General features: G+C 39.4%; 1 protein-coding gene and 2 long non-coding RNA genes across 3 annotated transcripts in view; 2 read left to right on the top strand and 1 right to left on the bottom strand.

Moving 5' to 3' along the window:
- Nucleotides 1–20,194, top strand: part of BEND5 (BEN domain containing 5) — a 728,817-nt gene that overhangs the window by 122,473 nt on the left and 586,150 nt on the right. The window lies entirely within an intron of this gene.
- LOC308479130 lies at nucleotides 5,274–7,561 on the top strand. Its single transcript, XR_013987481.1, has 2 exons — nucleotides 5,274–5,350; nucleotides 7,266–7,561. It is a non-coding gene; the product is annotated as an uncharacterized lncRNA (long non-coding RNA).
- Nucleotides 11,538–20,194, bottom strand: part of LOC308479143 — a 64,369-nt gene continuing 55,712 nt past the window's right edge. The window contains exon 3 of the long non-coding RNA XR_013987498.1: nucleotides 11,538–11,633. This is a non-coding gene — a long non-coding RNA (uncharacterized lncRNA). The remainder of the gene's footprint in view (nucleotides 11,634–20,194) is intronic.

Genomic DNA, 20,194 nt, shown 5'->3' with positions numbered 1-20,194 from the left:
GTAGTGCCTGGCTATATACAATGGACTGTTTGGTATGTTTGGGATGGTAGCTAGAGGCATGTAGATATGTTTGTCGGTCAGTTGGTTTACGGTATAAGGTGGTGTCTATGCGCCCATCCTGTATTTTTATAGTAGTGTCCCAAAAATGTATTTCTTGCATAGATTGATTCATTGTAAGGTTGATTGTGGGGTGAAAATCATTAAATTTCTGGTGAAAGGTGTCCAGGGTCTGTTGACCATGTGTCCAGATGATAAAAATATCGTCAATGTATCGTAGGTACAAGAGAGGTTTGAGTGGGTAGGAGTTTAGGAAACGTTGTTCTAAATCTGCCATGAAGATGTTGGCATACTGTGGGGCCATGCGGGTGCCCATTGCTGTGCCGCTGATCTGAAGGAACAGGTCATCACCGAATTTGAAGTTGTTGTGGGTAAGGACAAATTGGCAGAGTTTGGTGGCAAGGTCCGCTGTGGTTTTATCTGAAATGGTGTTCCTTATAGCTTGTAAACCATCGTTGTGTGGGATGTTGGTATACAGAGATTCCACATCCATAGTAGCTAGTATAGTATTGTTGGGAAGATTATTTAAAGATTGTATTTTCTACTGGAAAATACTACTGCTACTGGAAGGATTTTTTTATTGTGAATAACTTTGTAAGTACTATAAATATTTCAACAAATTCCACATGAATAGGGATGTTAAGTATTTTTTTGTTTGGATGCCTCATGTAATGGCTGTGAAATAGGCAAACACGTAGTTAAAAATTAAATGCAATGTCTATCAGAGACCCACGTTCCAAAATTCATGTGTCAATAAAGTGATGAATCATCATACCAAGTACATCTGGACTTGTGGGTCACCATCAAAAAAAGTTGGGAACTATTGCTGTACAGAATGCCTTTGACAAAATAATTATTGGTGCTTGTGGCATTTGTCAAGTGTAAAAGGCCTCTACAAAGTACATGTGTGTCTTCGTTGACACTCAAATAACAGCAGTTCCATGTACAGACAGTTGTTTCAATGCCTGTCATTTCCACTCCTAGTCACATAGCCTCCATCCTACATCAGACCTGTTCCTAATGCACATGCCCTAACCTGGTGGTTTAAGCATAACTGTAGGCCAAGAGCCCAACTTTGTATCCTCTTTCTTTTCCCCATATTCCGTTCCCTTCCTTTCACTTGTCATTCATTCTCTGACATCATTGATGTATAGAAATAGGCATTTGCACTTACCTCATTAACTGTAATAGATGGCCAAGGGATCTTTAGGCTGTTAAAACTTTAGGAAAGTCCTGTGCATGTTTGCAGCACACGGTTCTCTCCTGCAGATTCCCAGCTTGGCAGCATTTCCAGGAATGTGCATGACATCACATGTTACTGTCTGGTCCCATAGGCATGTCAGGAAGTTCTGCCACACTGGAGAACCTCAGGCCACTTGAGCACTCATGGGGTTTTTCTAAAGTTTCAAGAGCCGTAAAGACCTCTCAGTCACTTCATACACTTAATAGGCTAATTACGGTAACTCATATTAAATAAGTTAATTAATCTACAGTTAATAAGGCAAGCACCAACCTACCCTCTTCAAGGACATCTTCAATATCCCCCCATCCCAGTCTTGATCCAAAGGAAATTGATTGCCTTAGCAAGATGTAAATCAGTAGGCCTAGAGTTTTGGAACAGGGCTTATTCACAATTGCTATTTGTTGCGCTTCAGCTTTAAAGAGTGGGTTTTTGTGGGGAAAGCTCTGGGGTGGAAAAAAAAGGTGCTCAGGGAGGAAACTTTAAAGCACAGCCCTGTGCCCGGAACCTGCAGGGCAAAAGCTAAGTGTGGATAAGCCCTAAGGCAAAGAGAGGTTATGGTCCTTGTCCAAGGTTCTGAATGCTTGTTCAGGACTGTAGTTAGCAGTCCTGCAGCTGAGGCAGAAGATAAAATTTGTCAGCTGAGTCTTGCAGCAATTTGCAGAGCTATACAGTCTAGTTTGGGTAGTCAGGATGGAAGACCCACCCCTGAGTGTTGCAACTGGCCATTTTCTAATAGTTCTTGACTGTTTTCTAGGCTCTGGCAACTGGTTTGAGGGACACTCATCAATATTTTTTTTATCCTCCAAGACAAGGAGTCTATGACCTAGTCATAGAATCATTGAGTTGGAAGGTGTCCTGAGGATCATCTACATATTATTAATATTAATATTTCATATTCCACCCTTTCTACCAAAGGAGTTCAGTGACATAGATTTTTCCTCAGACTTCAAGAGACAAGATGCAGGCTTTTTTTTTAGTCAGTGGATCCACATGGGAAGGACAGCAGAGTGGATTCATCTTCTCAGGGCTGCCATCATAGGATTCTGTAGCTGAAGAATTCCTGTTTGGGGACCACGACCACCCCTTTCAAATGGGTGGAAAACATTAGTTGAAAGATTTGGCTGTGCACTAGTTTTGTGAGTGTTCCTATTATCGGGCCCCAAACACGGTGCATAGGGGCTGTCATCTCCTAAACACCCCATCTGCCATGACAGTTATGGGGGTAACTTAAAACTGCTAAATGTCTGTTCCATAAGTGGTAGTTATCTTGGCATGGCTCCATAGACTAATAGGTTTTGCTTTCAGAGTGGGATGTGGTTTGTCCTAGTTTTCAGCAAGCCTAAATGGTCTCTGTCTACCTAGGTATGCAATCTTGATGTGAAATGTGTGCTCCAGAATCAAATTTAGATGTTATAACTCTTTTTTGTATGTATGGGTTCTTAGTGATTATGAAAATTCATGATTCAAATTAGATGCATTTATTATTTTTCAGTACATGTTGTGCTGATTGAGCAGTGTGCACTTGATTTCCAGAGGGCGAGTATAGCAGCCTTATTACCAAATAAATAGCTGCACCAGGTTTAGAAATGGTTTTAGCTGTCCTCCTATGAGCAGCAGGATGGATAGCACTGAAGTGGGGCAAATTGCTTAAAATTCTTAAAAGTGACATTTTTGTCTCCGTTCTGTTCATAAAAGTTCAGGGTAGTGTGATGCAATTTTGCTGATATGGTAAAAGTTTGACAACCTGCTGGTTTCATAGAATGCATCATTAATATACATTAAATTCTTCTGAAATGCATTTTAAACACTTTCTCTCTTTTCTATACAGCTGCTTACTAACTGCAATGCATCCTTCTTTGCCCTCCTCCTTCCTTCCCCAGCCAATATTTTTCTCACTTATCTCCATTGGGAAATTAATATTTCTCAACTTCTGTACATTGAAGACAGCGCTCTGAAAAAAGACTTTCAGATGTTTAGAAATGTCACCCATTGCAAGAGCCTTTTGAATTAATATCTACGCAAAAGGTGGTGGAGTGAAGGGTGAACAGATTGGAGAGATCACAGCCCAGTAAATTCTAAAAACCTGTTCTCCCTTTGTTTTAATGGAAATTTCAAAGACTGGATAGCAGATCAACTGTGAGATAAATGTGAGGTGTGAGCTAGCTCAGTCTCTCCCCCACCCCATCCGTGCTTTTCTGCACATCTTCTGTACGTTATTCAGGTACCATTGCAGAGAAGCCTCTTATCAAATTTATGCTTACAGTTGAAAATGACACACCTGCCCAGTATCTATGGTAACAAAGGTTCTCTTCAGTCTCAGCTTTCTTATTCCTCTTTCATTAAAAAAAAAAACAAAACTCCAGAAATAGTAGCATTTAATAGCAGTTTTAAATCTGTTTTCATTTTTTTAAAGAAGTATTGCCATTTCTTAGTATCACTTCAAAAAGGATGGGATAATCTTTTCACTTAGAAGCATTTCAGTGCTGCTTAAAGAAGTTTGCATTTGTCATCTAGATTGTTACAAAACAGAAATGTGCTCAGACATGCTCACCAATGCAAAACCTAGAGAATAAACCAAAATCTTTATAGGCCACCATCATAAAAATCATTAGAAATTGAACTTTTCTGCATAGTAGAAGCAACCTGAGTTGCTGTGAAATTTTGCCAACATCAAATTTGCAAGGTAAAATTGGAGATTTCTGCTTAGGCAAGGAATTTCAAGGAATGTAAAGGTTGTTTTTAAATACAGTGTGAACTTTTCTGGGGAATTCTGATAAACCCTGGTAGGTGCAAGCTATCATTGCAATACCAGTTTCTGGGGAACAGTGCAGTTACATTTATGTTCCGCTTATGGTCTTCCAAAGGGCATCTGGTTGGCCACAGTGGGGAAAGAATGCTGGACTAGATGGGGCTTTGGTTTTGTCCAGCTGGGCTCTTCTTATGTGTCTCTCCTGTGAGTCAGGAAGTAATCCTAAAAACAGTTCCTTGGCAAAAACTGTAATTGTGTTGTTATTGTTCTTTTTTTTGCAATACACTCTTTCAAGGATTTTTGTTATAAAGCTTAATATTCTTTAGTTCTGTAGTGATTTTTTACCAGAAACAAAAGCTTTTAAATGGTTTGATGTGTGTTCCAAAAGGAAAGCAGATATAAAATATTAGGGCAAAATAGAAACCTAAAGCATAACCTTATGATGATGGAGAGTGCTTCTGTCTTTGCTGTACATAGCTCCATTTCCATTAAATAACTGCAATTCTTGTTCTTCAGTAAACCCATTTCTTGGCACAGTCCTTGAGCGTAGAGTTAGAGCCAGGGGAAATAATGTCATATACTGATTCCTCCTGATGATATAAGAGTCCTTGTAACTTTTCCTAGAATCTTTTTTTAAGGAGGGATGTAAATGGTCAGTTATCAATTTGCACCCCTGAGGTGTGGCATAATAGTTGTTCCAAGAAGTTATTTATTTATTTGTAAGTGCCTCAAAGTAACATACATTAAAACCAATCAAAACTAATTCAACCAGTAAAAGTCTCAAACGACATCTATACTGATAAAAGATGAGTCTTACTGATCTTGCCCAATATTATTCCTCTCAACCTGTTACTTGAAGGGGGTTAATTCCTCACTTTGACAAAATGGTCTTTAGGCCAGATAAGGTCCTTGTCCACAACATGATTTTTTTTCTTCCACAGTGATCAGGAAATAATTTTACCCTCATTCTTAGCTAATTCTACTCATCCTCAAGAACACCGTTGGTATACCTTAGATATTTGTAGAGCACTTTGCTTTTATTTAGTTTGCAGGAAGTCTGGGGTCCATTTATTTGTTTGGATGCAAATGTATTGGAAACAAATTCTCTAAAACAGGGATGTCCAACAGGTCGATCGGGATTGACTGGTCAATCCCTGGGAGGTTGCAGTCGATAGCTGTTGATCATGGGCTCATTTTCCTTTGCTTTTGCCTAAGAGCACCTGGCCCCGCCCCCTCTCCCCTGTCTGGATTTTCTCCTGATATCTGCAACGGAAGACAGAGTTTTTCACAGCGCTGATTTGGTGAGCGACTAATCCTGTTTCCCCTTAAAAGCCCCCCCCCCCATTGAACCCCCCCCCCCAACATAATGGGCATAAAATGGTCCATTCCCCCTCCTTAAAAAACTTTGACCTAGATTTTAATTCTGAAAGTAGCTTGCAGTCCCTCGGGAGTTGGCTGCCCCTGCTCTAAAACTACCATTTCTAGCTGGTTAAATGAGTAGATGTTTCAGATATCATAGGCAACCAGCTGCCAGGAAGTTACAACCCATAATCGAAAAGCCATCCAGAAGTCTTGGAGAACAGAAATTCATGGTAAAGCAATTCCCATCTTGGGAACAACTGCAGTAGTTTTTTCAAATTCTATCCTCGTTTTCTGTTTTGTTTTAGCAAGAATAATGGTACCTTGTCCACATTAAACACAATGGGAGTGCTTGCCCATGACTTCATTGGAGACTAAAATGAAAGTTATATTATAAACCAGAGGAAGCTTTTGTGTGGTGGTGTAATGTGAACAGCTGTTTAGATTGAAGATAATTTAGGTCAACTGTTCTGTGGTGGGTTTTTGTTTGTTTGTTTGTTTCTTGGTAGTGCAACACTTTTCCCCCACTGCAGAAATTTGTCAGAGAAATATATAATCTGTAAGTAAAAGTGTTATTTTGTTTGTTTGTCAAATTACACGTTATGCTTAGCTATAATATTTCTTAGTGAAATTAACTTGAAGAAATACAATTAATTCTGTTTGGAAAATCCCCTAGGAAAAAGCTGTACACAGTTAACTATGATTTTTGATGAAGGTGACATCCTTATCAAATTCTGTTATTGCACACTATATTAAATGTCTGCAGCTTTATAGGTAGGTGTTTCAAATATTTTAATTATCACCCTTAAAGTGAAGAATAGTACAAACCTACAGTTCCATAAATATGGAGCTTGTTCTGATGTATTCGTTTTGATATTGTTCTTTACTTAATAATCATAATAGCACATTTGTGATCAAAAGAAAGTTAAAGCTCCTGGTGTTACTTTATTTTTTAATTGTTGGCTCACATTCTTCTAAGACCTGTGTTGCTTTGGTCCTTTGTTTATCTTGTTCATCCCTATTTTTCCATCCTAGGCACTAAAAGGCTATTTATATAAATCTGAGCATGCTTTCAGAGCATAGACTAAAAGCAATTTTGAACTTAAAATAATTTATCGCTTTGACACTGGCCTGGTTCACATGTAACATAAAGCTGAAATATGCCTTGGGGCAAATGAGCAACTTGTGTGCATTCCTGGAGTGAAGATCATGACCACAGTGCTTCTTTCCTAATCCTGCTCCTGCTATGTTATCCTGGACTAAGTGAAAGTTTGGCTTCGCATGGCATATGAACCCAGGTTCATGGTTTCTCTCACTCTGGACGAGGTTTGTTCTTGGCTTAATGTGTGTGGTTTATTGAAGGGAGACAAATCACAAGAAAAAAAACTGAACCATTGTAGAACTGTGCTCCAAGCCACATGGAAGTAAAACAAGGAACTGTAGCCACCTTGGAGGTTGTATCAACAGAATAGGGAGTGCGGGACATAAAGATTTTGATAACTAAATAATACTACTTCAAGGAAGTATGAGGAAACAGGAAAAGGCACTTCTGTTGAGGAGCAGAGGATCTATGGTTGTTTCTCAGTAGCCATCTCAGTTCAAGAAAAATGTAAATGGCAAACCTTCACATATGAAAACAACAACTGCATGATAATGACGTTATAAAATGAACATGAACAATATGCTAATAAGGATGGTATGAGCAATGATATTGGAGGTGTAAAAGTTATTTAACTACATATTATGAAAAATAAAAATTCACATCGGCACTTAAATGACTGAAAGTGCACATGCTTCAACAATGTACAAAAATACACAACCTTGTTTTTCTTCTTCTTTCCTTTGCTTTGCCAGCAGACCTTCTTTCACCATGGGAAGAGAGGAGGAGACTGGGCAGCACAGACAGAAGGCACACCACCAATTTGATACTCTGGAGGAGCTAAGCAAAGGATCTGGCTGTTAGGATGGGCTAAGTGGAATGGACATTTGTTTCTAAAGAAAGAATGTCAAAAGATAATTCCTTATTTTTGCTAAAGGGAAGCACAACTTTTGTTGGCCAACTTTTGGCTGAAATGATAAGCATATTACAGATGTTTACTTTCTCTTTTTTGTTTTCATGGTCAAAAATAAAGGTCTCTCCTGTTGATATTCTTCATTTTCTCATGTGGTTATTTTTAAAACTAACATACAATAAAAAAATAGACAAACAATGTCTATTTGTGGAAATCTTCATGGGACACAGCTTCTTCAATGTCTTTTTCCTCATGATTCTGTTCATGCTATTCTACACCTGAGACCTCTTCCAAACCCTACTCTTCCTCCTGCATTACAGGTGAGAAAAGAGACTGGGCATTTTATTTTTATTTATTTATCTATTAAATTTCTATAACACCCTTCATCCGCGGATCACAGTGCAGCTTACAATATAAAACCACAACATTTTATAACATAGTAACAAACAAGCAAAATAATGCCCTCACCACCAGTTTAAAAGGCCATATGTTGCTCAATTAGCCAGAAGCTTAGGAGAAGAGAAATGTTTTTGCCTGGCACCTAAAGATTTGCAATGAAGGTGACAGGCTTGCCTCAGGGTCATGTCATGCTACTGTTTCTTGTAAAAGCAAGCATCTCAACATTTGAAGGCAACAGACAAGTTTTCCTGATACCAACAACAAACCCAACTTCCAAACAGCCTCTCTGAAGAAAGTCTTGCTGGTAGGCAAGACAAATGGTAAATTTATAAAGACGTTGAGCTGGCTTATTATCATTATTTTAAAACTTTTAAACTCCAGCATATCCAGATATTCTACAGCTCCATTTCAAGTACCTTACCATTGAATAGACCTTTCACTTTTCCCTCCAAACCAGAGTGTAAAAGGTCAGAGACTTCAAACTGTGTCACCCCACTCCACTCATTTCAGGCTTCCTGGGACTTCTTTTTTCATTTTCATAACTGCATTTTCAAGATTTCTTGTCAAGAGAGATAATATATGTAGTCCTTTATCCTTCTTGCTTTTCCTACAATGTCTCCAGGTGAGCAGACATCAAGGATGGTCTCTGAAGGATAAGGGATGGGTCAAGAAATGCAGCTGTGCAGTAGCTCAGACTCAGTCTGATTTATTGAAGGTGTTTTTGTTGAGGGTGTATGTAAGCAGTTTATTAAGGCCCACGTCTTTGTTGACCACCTCAGGCCTTGCAGCACTCTTACCTTGTGCCCACTCACTGTCAGGAGCAAAGTAATTTTCCCCACTGCTGTGCCGTCTCAAATAACATAGCTGGCTGATCAGCACACATGCTCTAATTATGGCTTGGGTCTTAATATATGCTACATGAAGGAAATTTATGGAAGGAAAGTTTTGTATCCTTTTCTAGATCCAGCAAAACCCCTATTCCCAGAAAGCTGCTCTGAAAATTTGGTTAGGTCTTCCTCAACAATGTTGGATGGGGTGTAGGAAGCTGTTGGGGGATAGATAGAGTTATCCAAAATTGGACTTGGGTCCTAATGATAATTAAACTCTCAGGCAGCCTCTTACACCTCATTTCAGAACTACCCTTTGACTTCCTGGGGCGGCCTTTTAAGGGGTCACAGGGAGCTACAGGGAAACGAGATTGAAAACTTTCATTCCTTCCTTGAACTTGCTTAAGTTACCTTATCCATTCCTGTACCTGCTTTTTTTCTTGCATTATTTGTTACTTGCTAGATGCTGGCTGTGTAGCCTCCCAATCATATAAAATTATTGTTCCAATGGGTAGTTTTGTCTTGTAGCATTTCAGAGTAAGGCAAGTTTATGCTGTTCTGCAAGTGCTTTGGGTCCTATGGTGCTTTTGCAGACCATCTGAACTGGGCACAGAGGTTACTTGCTGTTGTGATACTGTGCCTAGTTCTGCACCAGCTGTCCTAAGGAAGGGGTTCGCTGCTGGGTTTATGCGGTACAAGACGTGGCATCTGTTGAAGAGCTAGATCCTGAAGTGTATTGTCACTTGGCTATAACGTAACCCAACTATTGTCAGCCATTTTCAAATTATCAAATGACTTCCAGCGTGTCCTGCTATGTTAGTCCTTGGAAAAGTTGACAGGGACAAGACTGCTTCCTCACCTACAATCCTTGAGCCTTGATCTGAGTCCATGTTTATGACCACTGACTAAATTCACTATTTGTGGGCTGGTCTACATGTAAGCTGTGATGGGCTGGTCTACATGTAAGCTGTGATCTGCACCTCATTGGTCTTCAATCAGGTCTTCAAGCCACCACAAAGGACAGTTTAGCGCAGTTTTCCTGGAAAGGTAACAATGGGGAAATACCTTCAAGGAAGATAGTGATAAACCAATGAAAGTCAGAAACCTTCTCCTTCAATATACAAGCATGGGAGAATATCCACTGCATTGGAAGCATAGTGCATTGAGAATCTTCACTTTCCTGTCAAGTGGTTGCCACTCTCATGGCTGTTTCCAGTCTACCAATTTCTCCTGGTTATTGATATGTGGCTTTTTTCTCCTTCATCAGCTGAACATAGCCCTCAGGCATTGACCAGCAAATATAAAGGCATCAAAACCACCAACCAACAGATAACAGCAAATATAAAGAAGGAACTATAACACAACTGCAAGAAAGAAATATGCCAAAGGAGCATTAAAATACATCATAATTTATCAGTGGCTGTTAAATCAGCTGGACAAAACTACTCAAGTTACACCCTCAAAGGTTAATCGAAAGACAGTATTTTAGTATTTTAAAAGTAAACACTTTGAACTTCAAACTAATCGAAGTTTTCAACAGACTTCAAAGGCAGCCTCATCAACTCCAGCCTGGAGGTTGCCAAGACCTGAATGCCAGTGACCAATTTGACCTTCTCCAGGAGCAGCCACAGACTCACCAGTATATGTTGCTGAAAGGCATTCCTTGTGATAGATGCCAGCCAGGTTTCAGGAACAGAGTTTAGGTCTAGGAGCAGCTCAAGAGTGTATATGGGAATACAACCTTCTACTGAACCTTCATCTTATCCTGTGTTAACTGGAAGAACTGTCGTCAACATCTCCATTTTGTCTGGATCGAACCTTACTCATTCAGCTCCTCCCTGATTCCAAACTCTTGCAATTTCAAAACTGCAGTATGTATAAAACTGAGAAGTTCTGAACAGAACTCCACAAGCTCCTTGATTCCCCATAGCTGCACTAAAATAGAGCATGGTCTGTTGTAAATAGGATTTAATAAACCGAGATGTCAACAATTCAAAATTAGACTGTCTAAACTTCTTCTGAGGGCAAGATGTTGGTGATCATAATGCACAGCCTTAGAACATAAGCAGTATCATTGCAAAGAAAGGATTTTCTCTAGTTCCCTGTAAATGTTTTGCTACCCACTGTATACATATGACCTTCTCTATCCAGATATGCTCGCTTAAAACCTATTTAACTGAGTGCATGATTGCAAACCTTAGGTTATACTGTCATGAATTCAAAATTATATGCCTCTGCTAGGTTTTAATACTAGCTGTTATGTGAATCTCAACTAATATTGTGTGTGTAAATGTATTGTTTCGTCTTTCTTCAGCTCTCCTTCATTCACCATACGTTTTTTCAGGCAGACTTGCACAGATAAGATCACTTTCATTCTCCCTTTCTGAGCATTCTTAAAACAGTACGATTGTTGTCATAGTGATACTGTAATATCATGAGAATGGGGATGAGTATTGTAGGAGAAGGAAGAAAGGAAGTGACTGACTTGTATTTAAATGCATACACAAACAGGATTACTGACAATTTCTAAATAAAGTAAGATAACTTATGAACACATTAATGGTAAATTAATGTTTGATTAAATGTGGTTTTAATTTTTTCTCTTGTGAGAAAATTATTCTCTAGATAAAATGACATAAATCCTTATCTCTATGTGAAGACAGTGCAGTAATTTCCAATTAGAAGCACGCATGAGCTGCAGACAAACTCAGAAGCTTCTATAATGCCTTGTTAAATCTCTTCCACTGTAGTTATAGGTGTAATATCAATAGAGATAACATTTACAGGGTTAAAAGGTAAAGCAGGAAGCAGCTGGTTTATGTTTGGTAAATGCAGCCACAACAGTTGGGATCTATAGAGACATGCAATTCCTGCCCACGAACCAGAACTTCCTCATTTTTTGACTGCATCAGAGATGGTTGAATGTCACCTCTGAAAACTTATTGTTATCTTGCAAAGTTCCTTGAGCAATCTTTTGGATCCCCACCCTAAAAAAAGAAAGGAAGGTCATTTAATTTTCATTCTAGAACATCAGCTGTTAATTCAAAATTAGGTACAAAATATTTCAGGGGCTATACATGTAGGGGTTTCATAGCCAAGTACAGTGGTACCTCAGGTTAAGAACTTAATTTGTTTTGAAGGTCCGTTCTTAACCTGTTACTGTTCTTAACCCGAGGTATCACTTTAGCTAATGGGGCCTCCTGCTGCTGCTGCACCGCCAGAGCACAATTTCTGTTCTCATCCTGAAGCAAAGTTCTTATCCCGAGGTACTATTTCTGGGTTTGCGGAGTCTGTAACCTGAAGCGTCTGTAACCTCAGGTACCACTGTATTGGATTGTATAAGTGGGGAAGAAGCTAGGTGACCTATATACACTTGTTTATTTGTTGCATTTGTTCATGGCTTTCTTTACAAAAATGCAAGGATGCTCAGCACCTGCTTGCTCCTGGAATGCCTGATTCCAGAACTTTCCACTGTCCCCTTATTTGGGGAACACACTGGCCGCACTTCCACTCACCTGCATATTGGGTACATGGAAGCAGAGCTATGTGTTATCAGAGTGACTCTGGCATCTCAGAGGCCAGTGGAGGGAAACCTCCACCCAATGCTGCAGTACCCCCAAACAACCTAGCACAAAGTGGGGTGGATTGTTCTGTAAACCATTGAGATGATTGGTCTATATTTTTCTGTTGATAAATCTAATCTTGGATAAACCAGCAAATTTACCAAAGTACTTACATATCTGTTACATGCAGATGTTTACTGTTTTCATTTTTTTGTCCATTAAAAATATATACTGCATTGTTGATGAACAAAGGTTTGAAAATGAACAAATAAGTACCGTATATTGCATCACAGATACTATTCATTCTTTTGAAAGTAGCATAGGATATGGAAAGATGAGACAAGGAACATCATGGAATTGGCTTCTGCAGGGGGTGTTCTACAGTGCAATAGCTATGAATTTTTATTATAAACATTAATACATTTTTACCAGTTTTCATGTCTTAAGCCACCAAGGGGCAGCATGGTGCAGTGAATACTATGTTTGGATTGGGTGTGAGAAATTTAGGTTCAAATACCTGATCAGAATATAGATGAGCATATTACTATGGTCACAATCCAGAGTTGCATTACTGGTTTTACATGCCCACTGAAGTTTGGGGCTTGTGTTTCTCAGAAGCTAAATAGCAAACTGTGTTTTTAAAATTTGAGATAAGAATTGCAAATTATTTTGCATTTTTAATATATTGTTGGGAGCTGCTCTGAGTGGCTGGGACAACCCAGTTAGATGGGAGGCATATACATAATCCATTATTATTATTATTATTATTAGTAGTAGTAGTAGTAGCAGCAGTAGAAATGGCATGTCTTGAAAATATTATCTGTTGCACACCCCCATAGTACTGAGGCAGTGTAACTGCTGAACTTTTACCTAAGTAGAGCCAGTGTGGTGTAGTGGTTAAGAGTGGTAGACTCGTAATCTGGTGAACCGGGTTTGCGTCTCCGCTCCTCCACATGCAGCTGCTGGGTGACCTTGGGCCAGTCACACTTCTTTGAAGTCTCTCAGCCCCACTCACCTCACAGAGTGTTTGTTGTGGGGGAGGAAGGGAAAGGAGAATGTTAGCCGCTTTGAGACTCCTGAAGGGGAGTGATAAAGCGGGATATCAAATCCAAACTCCTCTTCTTCTTCTTCTTCTTCTTCTTCTTCAAGTAAGCATAGTTTGTTGTATAACAGTACATTCTACTCTGATTGGCAACAGCTTTCCAAAGTCTCAGACAACATTCTGTTCTAGCCCTACTATCTGAGGTTTTTTTTAATCAAGTTTGAACTTGGGATCTTCTCCATGTGACATATACGCTCCATCACTGAGCTGTAAACCTTCCTTCTTCTTCAGCTTCTTTAGTCCTTTTAACTGCATCAACGTAAGTATAGTGTCCAGATCAAGGAAAATAATAGTATCATTCTATTTTGCCTTGGTCAGACTATTTTGCCTTGGTCAGGTTTGAGCAGGACTTCCCTGACTTCCCTTACATTCTCATTGGATCCCAGAATGTCCCGTTTTTTTGTCCAGTGCTCTGGCGTGAGTTAGCTGGTTCACACCAGCTAACCAAAAGACACACATTTTTTGGTCTTGCACTCCTACAAGAGCTCAGGACACTCCCCCCCCCAAAGAGTGTCCTGATACAGTGGTGCCTCGCAAGACGAAAAGAATCCGTTCCGCGAGTCTCTTCGTCTTGCGGGTTTTTTCGTCTTGCGAAGCAAGCCCATTAGAGGTTTAGCGGCTTAGCGCTACAGTATTAGCGGCTTAGCCGGCTTAAAGATCAGCTGATAAGCGGCTTAGCATCAGCTGTTAAGCGGCTTAAAGATCAGTTGATAAGCGGCTTAGCATCAGCTGTTAAGCGGCTTAAAGATCAGCTGATAAGCGGCTTAGCCATCAGCTGATAAGCGGTTTAGCGGCTTGGGGAAAAGGGGGGGAAAAGGAAAAAAACCCTGCAGGAACTCGCAAGACATTTTCGTCTTGCGAAGCAAGCACATAGGAAATTCGTTTTGCGAAGCACCTCCAAAACGGAAAACCCTTTCGTCTAGCGGGTTTTCCGTCTTGCGAGGCATTCGTCTTGCGGGGCACCACTGTATTGATAAATGGGATGATGGAGGATAAGCAATTCTGTGAGATCGGGGATTTAATCTGAGACCTCTATGCAGAGCATGCACTCTATCTACCACAGAGCTACAACCTTTCTGAAGCAGCTATGCTTAATTCCAGTCTACCATTCTGCATATGGGAACGCATATCGAAAATCTGTTGTAGCTCATGGACCTTGGGAAACACAGATAAAAAGGAAAACAGAACTGTAAAGGGCAGAAACAACAGAGCAACATGAGGCTTTGCAAGGGCCCTAATCCATTGTAGGCAGTTTGACACTGTGCTTCAGCGTGATGGGAGAGGAAGAAAATGCATCAAGTCACCCTGCTTTACCTCATTATACAGACCACACACTGAACTGCTGTACACCTTTATGTATTTTGTTCTGGAACAACAGAGTAACTTTTTTAATTTTTCCTGACAAATACAGATGTGGTCTTTTACTCTGCCCTGTGTTATAAATGCTGTACAACTTAATTGGGCATTGGCAGAACGCTTGCTTAAACCATTATACATTGCAAGAAATTAGTAGAAATCTACAGGTTACGAACAGTGAGAAATGAGAAGGCAATGTTTTATGTGAAAATTAGATACAAATAAATAAACTGTGTGAACATTGGTATAAAAGCAGGAAGCGATATCATTACTAATCAATCTTGAACATTCTGTCTCTTGCAGATGTCGATACAAAGTTATGTGCTACAATAATTGTAGTGTAGGCTCTCTGGTAATTACTGTTGTTCATTTGGCATGTTTGGAAAAAAGAAAGAACGAAAGAAAAGAGTCTTGCAGTCAGCAGCTGCAAATCTCTAAGGAACAAGCAAAAAGATAGCAGAAGGGTGATAGTCATCCATCATTCCTGACAATTTCACAGCCTAGAATAACTTGACAGAGACCCAGAACAAAATGTTATTGAGAATTGAATGCTGCTAAGCTGAGTGAATTGACTTTCTGATGACAAAGTGGGACTTGCTTAAAGTGGCTGGTCATGTTTTTGTTTTATTTATTTATTCTGCGCTATACCTGTTCCTCTGTAGTGGACATTCTGGAATCTCTTTCTGGCCCAGGGTCATTTTGGGATGCCACATCTTTGCAGGGAATTACCTTCTAAAAAAAGTAAAAAAAAAAGTAGGGCTGTCATGCTTAACGAATTGCATAGTTGATTAATGATCTCATTTCCACCAATTAATCATTCAATTAAATCTAAATAAATATGCATGTTAACACAAGCTTCCATTCACTGTTAGAAAGAAAAGCCTATTCTGATTCTTAATACAACAGGAAACTGAAATAGACTCAAAAATAGAAAAAAGTGTTCTTAATTCATATCTTCACTGATTAACATTGACCCCACAACTCAGACAAACAACTCAGACAAACTATAATATGCTAGCCATTATTACAACAACATAGCCTAAATCTAAGACAGAAGTTAAGCATGATTAAGGCTAAACATTTCAATGGGTTAAGCAAGATTAAGTCTGGGTTGAATTCACCCCAGTTGTTGTTGTTGTTGTTTGCCATAATAGATAACCCTGGCTATTATTTAAAAAACACTTTAACGCAAGTATGAATATCCACTTTAGCCTTAATTCTCCACTGGTAAAAGGAAAATGGAGATTCTCAGGAAGATTATAGGGATGAAGTGGAATTACAAGGCACTCTGTACCTTTAACTTGTATCTGTTAGTGCTATTGCAGTAGTGGAATTTTAGTCCACTACAGGTGTTAATCACTTTGCCAATGCGTAATCGTATTTGCATAATCGGCAACACTGCTTTGTGAATGGTCACTGCAATTATTCTACATACATTTATGCTTTAACACAGTATCACTGTATTTCATTCATTTCATTTCTCTCTGGCATCACTGCTAGCATTTCTCTCTCTCACTGCCAAGTGTACCTGTGTCTACCAGCTGAGGATAATTCTGCATCTGATGAAGTGGACGATAATACACAAACGCTTATGCCATAATAAATCAGTTAGTCTTTAAGACTTGAAAAGACTTTCTGTTGTTTTCACTTTGAGAGACTGACAAAGGTAGCCCTCTGGAAATTGCTTTCGAAACTTGTTTATTTCAGGCTTGGCCAACTTTCAACTTCTTGAGAGCCACTCTAGACCAGGTGGTGGAACAATCCAAACCCCTCACAGATGGTCAGGCTTTATAGCAACGTTGGTTTGCTTGGTAGTAAGTGCTTCACAGGTATGTGCTCAGATAGCATTAAGTCATTGAAGGGAGAGTGGCTGCAAACCAATGAATTTAGCAAAATACACTTTCAAAAGGCAGAATTGACAGTGAAGAAGAAGAAGAAGAAGAAGAGTTTGGATTTGATACCCCGCCTTTCACTCCCCTTCAGGAGTCTCAAAGCGGCTAACATTCTCCTTTCCCTTCCTCCCCCACAACAAACACTCTGTGAGGTGAGTGGGGCTGAGAGACTTCAAAGAAGTGTGACTAGCCCAAGGTCACCCAGCAGCTGCATGTGGAGGAGCAGGGAAGCGAACCTGGTTCACCAGATTACAAGACTACCACTCTTAACCACTACACCACACTGGCTCAGTGTTCTTTGCCCTTCATAATATGCATGAGAGGGAAACAATGGGTGGTATCCACTGTTACTCATAGTCAGAGTAAACCCATTGAAGTCAATGTATTTATTGAAATGCATTTATAAACCACTTAATATTTCAAAAATCTCCTAACAGTAGTTCTTTTATTTTAGTAACTCAACTCTGGTTATGATTTAGTTGGCTATCACCCAATAATGTAAAAAAATACGTTGATCCATTGATTTTGTACCATTGAAGCTGCTTAAAAAAAACCCCAACTACTACTATATCTTGATTTGAAATTTGTTGGCATTACTTAGAGCCATATACATTTTTTTTAGGGGTTAGATCCAATGTAAGGCTCACCATCTGTCCATCTCTGATTTATTTAATACCAATAAGATGTTAGGTGCAGTGTTGTTGTTGTTTAGTCATTTAGTCGTGTCCGACTCTTCGTGACCCCATGGACCAGAGCATGCCAGGCACTCCTGTCTTCCACTGCCTCCCGCAGTTTGGTCAAACTCATGCTGGTAGCTTCGAGAACACTGTCCAACCATCTCGTCCTCTGTCATCCCCTTCTCCTTGTGCCCTCAATCTTTCCCAACATTAGGGTCTTTTCCAGGGAGTCTTCTCTTCTCATGAGGTGGCCAAAGTATTGGAGCCTCAGCTTCACAGTCTGTCCTTCCAGTGAGCACTCAGGGCTGATTTCCTTAAGAATGGAGAGGTTTGATCTTCTTGTAGTCCATGGGACTCTCAAGAGTCTCCTCCAACACCATAATTCCAAAGCATTAGGTGCAGTAAAAAACATATACCGGTAAATCCCTAGCTACAGTGATCATCATCCAACACACAGGACATTGTGTGTATATACACAATATGTGTATTGGCACGTATATACATCATTAATACAGTTTTCTTCATATGTTTTAAATTCATTTTAGGAGGAAAGCACCTGCCTCAGATGCAGTAAAGTTGCTTTTGTGTTCATGCAGCTTTTAGGAAAGTTTACTGTTAAAAACTGCCATTCGTTCAGAAGCTCACGGTAGCTATACACATTTGTTTGAAGACAATAACACATTTACTTATCATACCTCCAATAAAAGTGCACATTATTTTTATTACCCATCTATCTGAATGACTGGAAAATTTATGCCAAGCACTGCCCTATCTGAAATGACATATTTCATGAGTTTATAGTTCAAAAACTTGCACTGTAAAAAACTATTGTCTATTATAAAACTATGGGAAAATATGGAATTTGATCAGGATGAATGACAACTTAAGCTTAAATCCAAAGGACCACAAGCAGAGTTATGCTCATTCAGTGGGCATTTCCTACCTTCTTCCCACTATTGAAGGTTGTGGAACCTTTTCTAACTTTGCATGACACATTGCAGGGTGCTGCAGGTGGTGGAGGAAATTGGCAGAAGTGGTCACACACCTGCATAAGTGGGATCGGTATCACAAGTTGCTCTTTGGATCCAAGTTGGAGGAAGCATTGTGTTTAGCTGAATGTATTTATTAATATGCCTTTACACATTAGATTAGCAGCAAATGACTATGGAATGTGTATACTGTGTCAGAAATGTTCCCCAAAGCTCAGCTGAAAATTTGTGCTTTTGTTTTTTTAAAAAAGGTTACTGAAATACATGAGATGTTGCCCTAACAGACTTTGACAACAACAAGCTTTGAGACTGGTTCATTAAGTCCTTGACAAAGGCATTTGTGGCCAAAACGAGTTGGGCTTGTTACAAAAATAAAGAGCCCATCCTTTTTCTTGGCATCTGTGAGAGATGTATTTCTTTTTTTGTATGCAACTCTTCAATGCTTCCCTTTTTCGGCGCGTTTTACTAAAATGTGTGTGCCTGATAAGTGTCCTAATCCAACTCTAGGCATATTTTAAAGATGTATTTATATATGACTAGTTGTACCAGAATGTGGATGGCTATTAAAATTCAAATATATACTCAGCTGAAAGCAATGCAGTATGGATGAACAACATCCATATTCAGATGCATATGCCAATGCACACTTGAATCTGAATCAGATTGAGGCCCCTAGTTCCTGATCCAGCAAGTGAAAAGCATATTGATTTCCTTAGCAGAATTGGGGTAAAGGGCTGCAATTTGCTGTAAACTCCTCTTGTGTACCCCCTGTGGAAATGAGTTGCAAATTGTGTGAGAATGTAACTTGTTCTTCTTGAGACATGTTCAAGAGGATTGTAGAATATGAAAAATGCCTTGATTCAGCAGAAGTGTCTCATACATGCATAGGCCCTAATCTGGCTTCACACATGCATTTCTGGCCACATAATTGGCAAGAGTGCAGATGATATGTTAAGGGAAAACAGAATGGGGGCGGTCTAAACAATTACCTGACTAGGGCTATGCACATGCAACTGGTTTTGGATTGAGCTAGGGAAACTGTGTGAAATACCTACATATAGTTCCTCATACAACTGGGGTGGGTGTGTATATATGGAAACGTTATTCTACGAGTACAGAAACATGCCCCTTTCTGGATCATGTACACAACCTAATTCTAACATACTTTCAAAATTTGGACTTAAATACTCCCATAAAAGGTAATCAGCATTTCAAACTGACATATAAACTAAAATTACAAATTAAATTGAGACATGAGCATTATTTTCAGAATGCCATCGCAAAACAGACCCCCCCCCCAAAAAAAACCCAGCCAAAGGGTTATAATATATACAGTACTGCTTGCAAACCGTAGTTGTCAAATATCTCTGTTGAGGAAAATATAAACTGGTAATATAGAGTCAAAGGTTAAGTGACCACATTTAATTTAAATTTGAAAGTAAGTTTAGAATCCACTACATTTAAGTGTGAGTTTTCTATTTTTGCTTGTGTTTGTATGAAAATAGTAAAATACACTGGAGTTTGGGCCAATAAGAGTTAGGTTTTTGAAGCTGATTACAGTTTTGTGCTGTATGCAGTGCAATGTGATCACAAAGATAACGGTGTAAGTTGCCTCTACCCAGTTTCTCCCACTGCAGTTCCCTGTCCCACATCCCAGGCTTCTCTCGATGATCCTCCAACTCTGTTTGGGAGTGCATTGGCTGGAGTGGAGAGGAGCAACTGGAGAATTCCCCTTATGTGAACATCCTTATGCTGCACAGCACTGGGTACCTTGCTATATTTGTGGAATGAATACAGTGATTTGAACTATGGCAATAAGTGTCATTCTACCTCAATACACTGAAATGGAAAAGAGCTAGACATCCTCGTGGTATTTTGCAGTATTCTGCCTGTAAAGAATAGAAAACATAAGAATGGCCAAAACCTGTCCTCAGATATACATTATATTTGACAAATATGGCTATACATT

Source organism: Podarcis pityusensis (assembly GCF_964106645.2).
Source record: "Podarcis pityusensis genome assembly, chromosome: 6".
Lineage (NCBI taxonomy): Eukaryota > Metazoa > Chordata > Lepidosauria > Squamata > Lacertidae > Podarcis > Podarcis pityusensis.
Note: the sequence above shows the minus strand (reverse complement) of the source record. Positions and strands in the feature narration are given on the sequence as shown.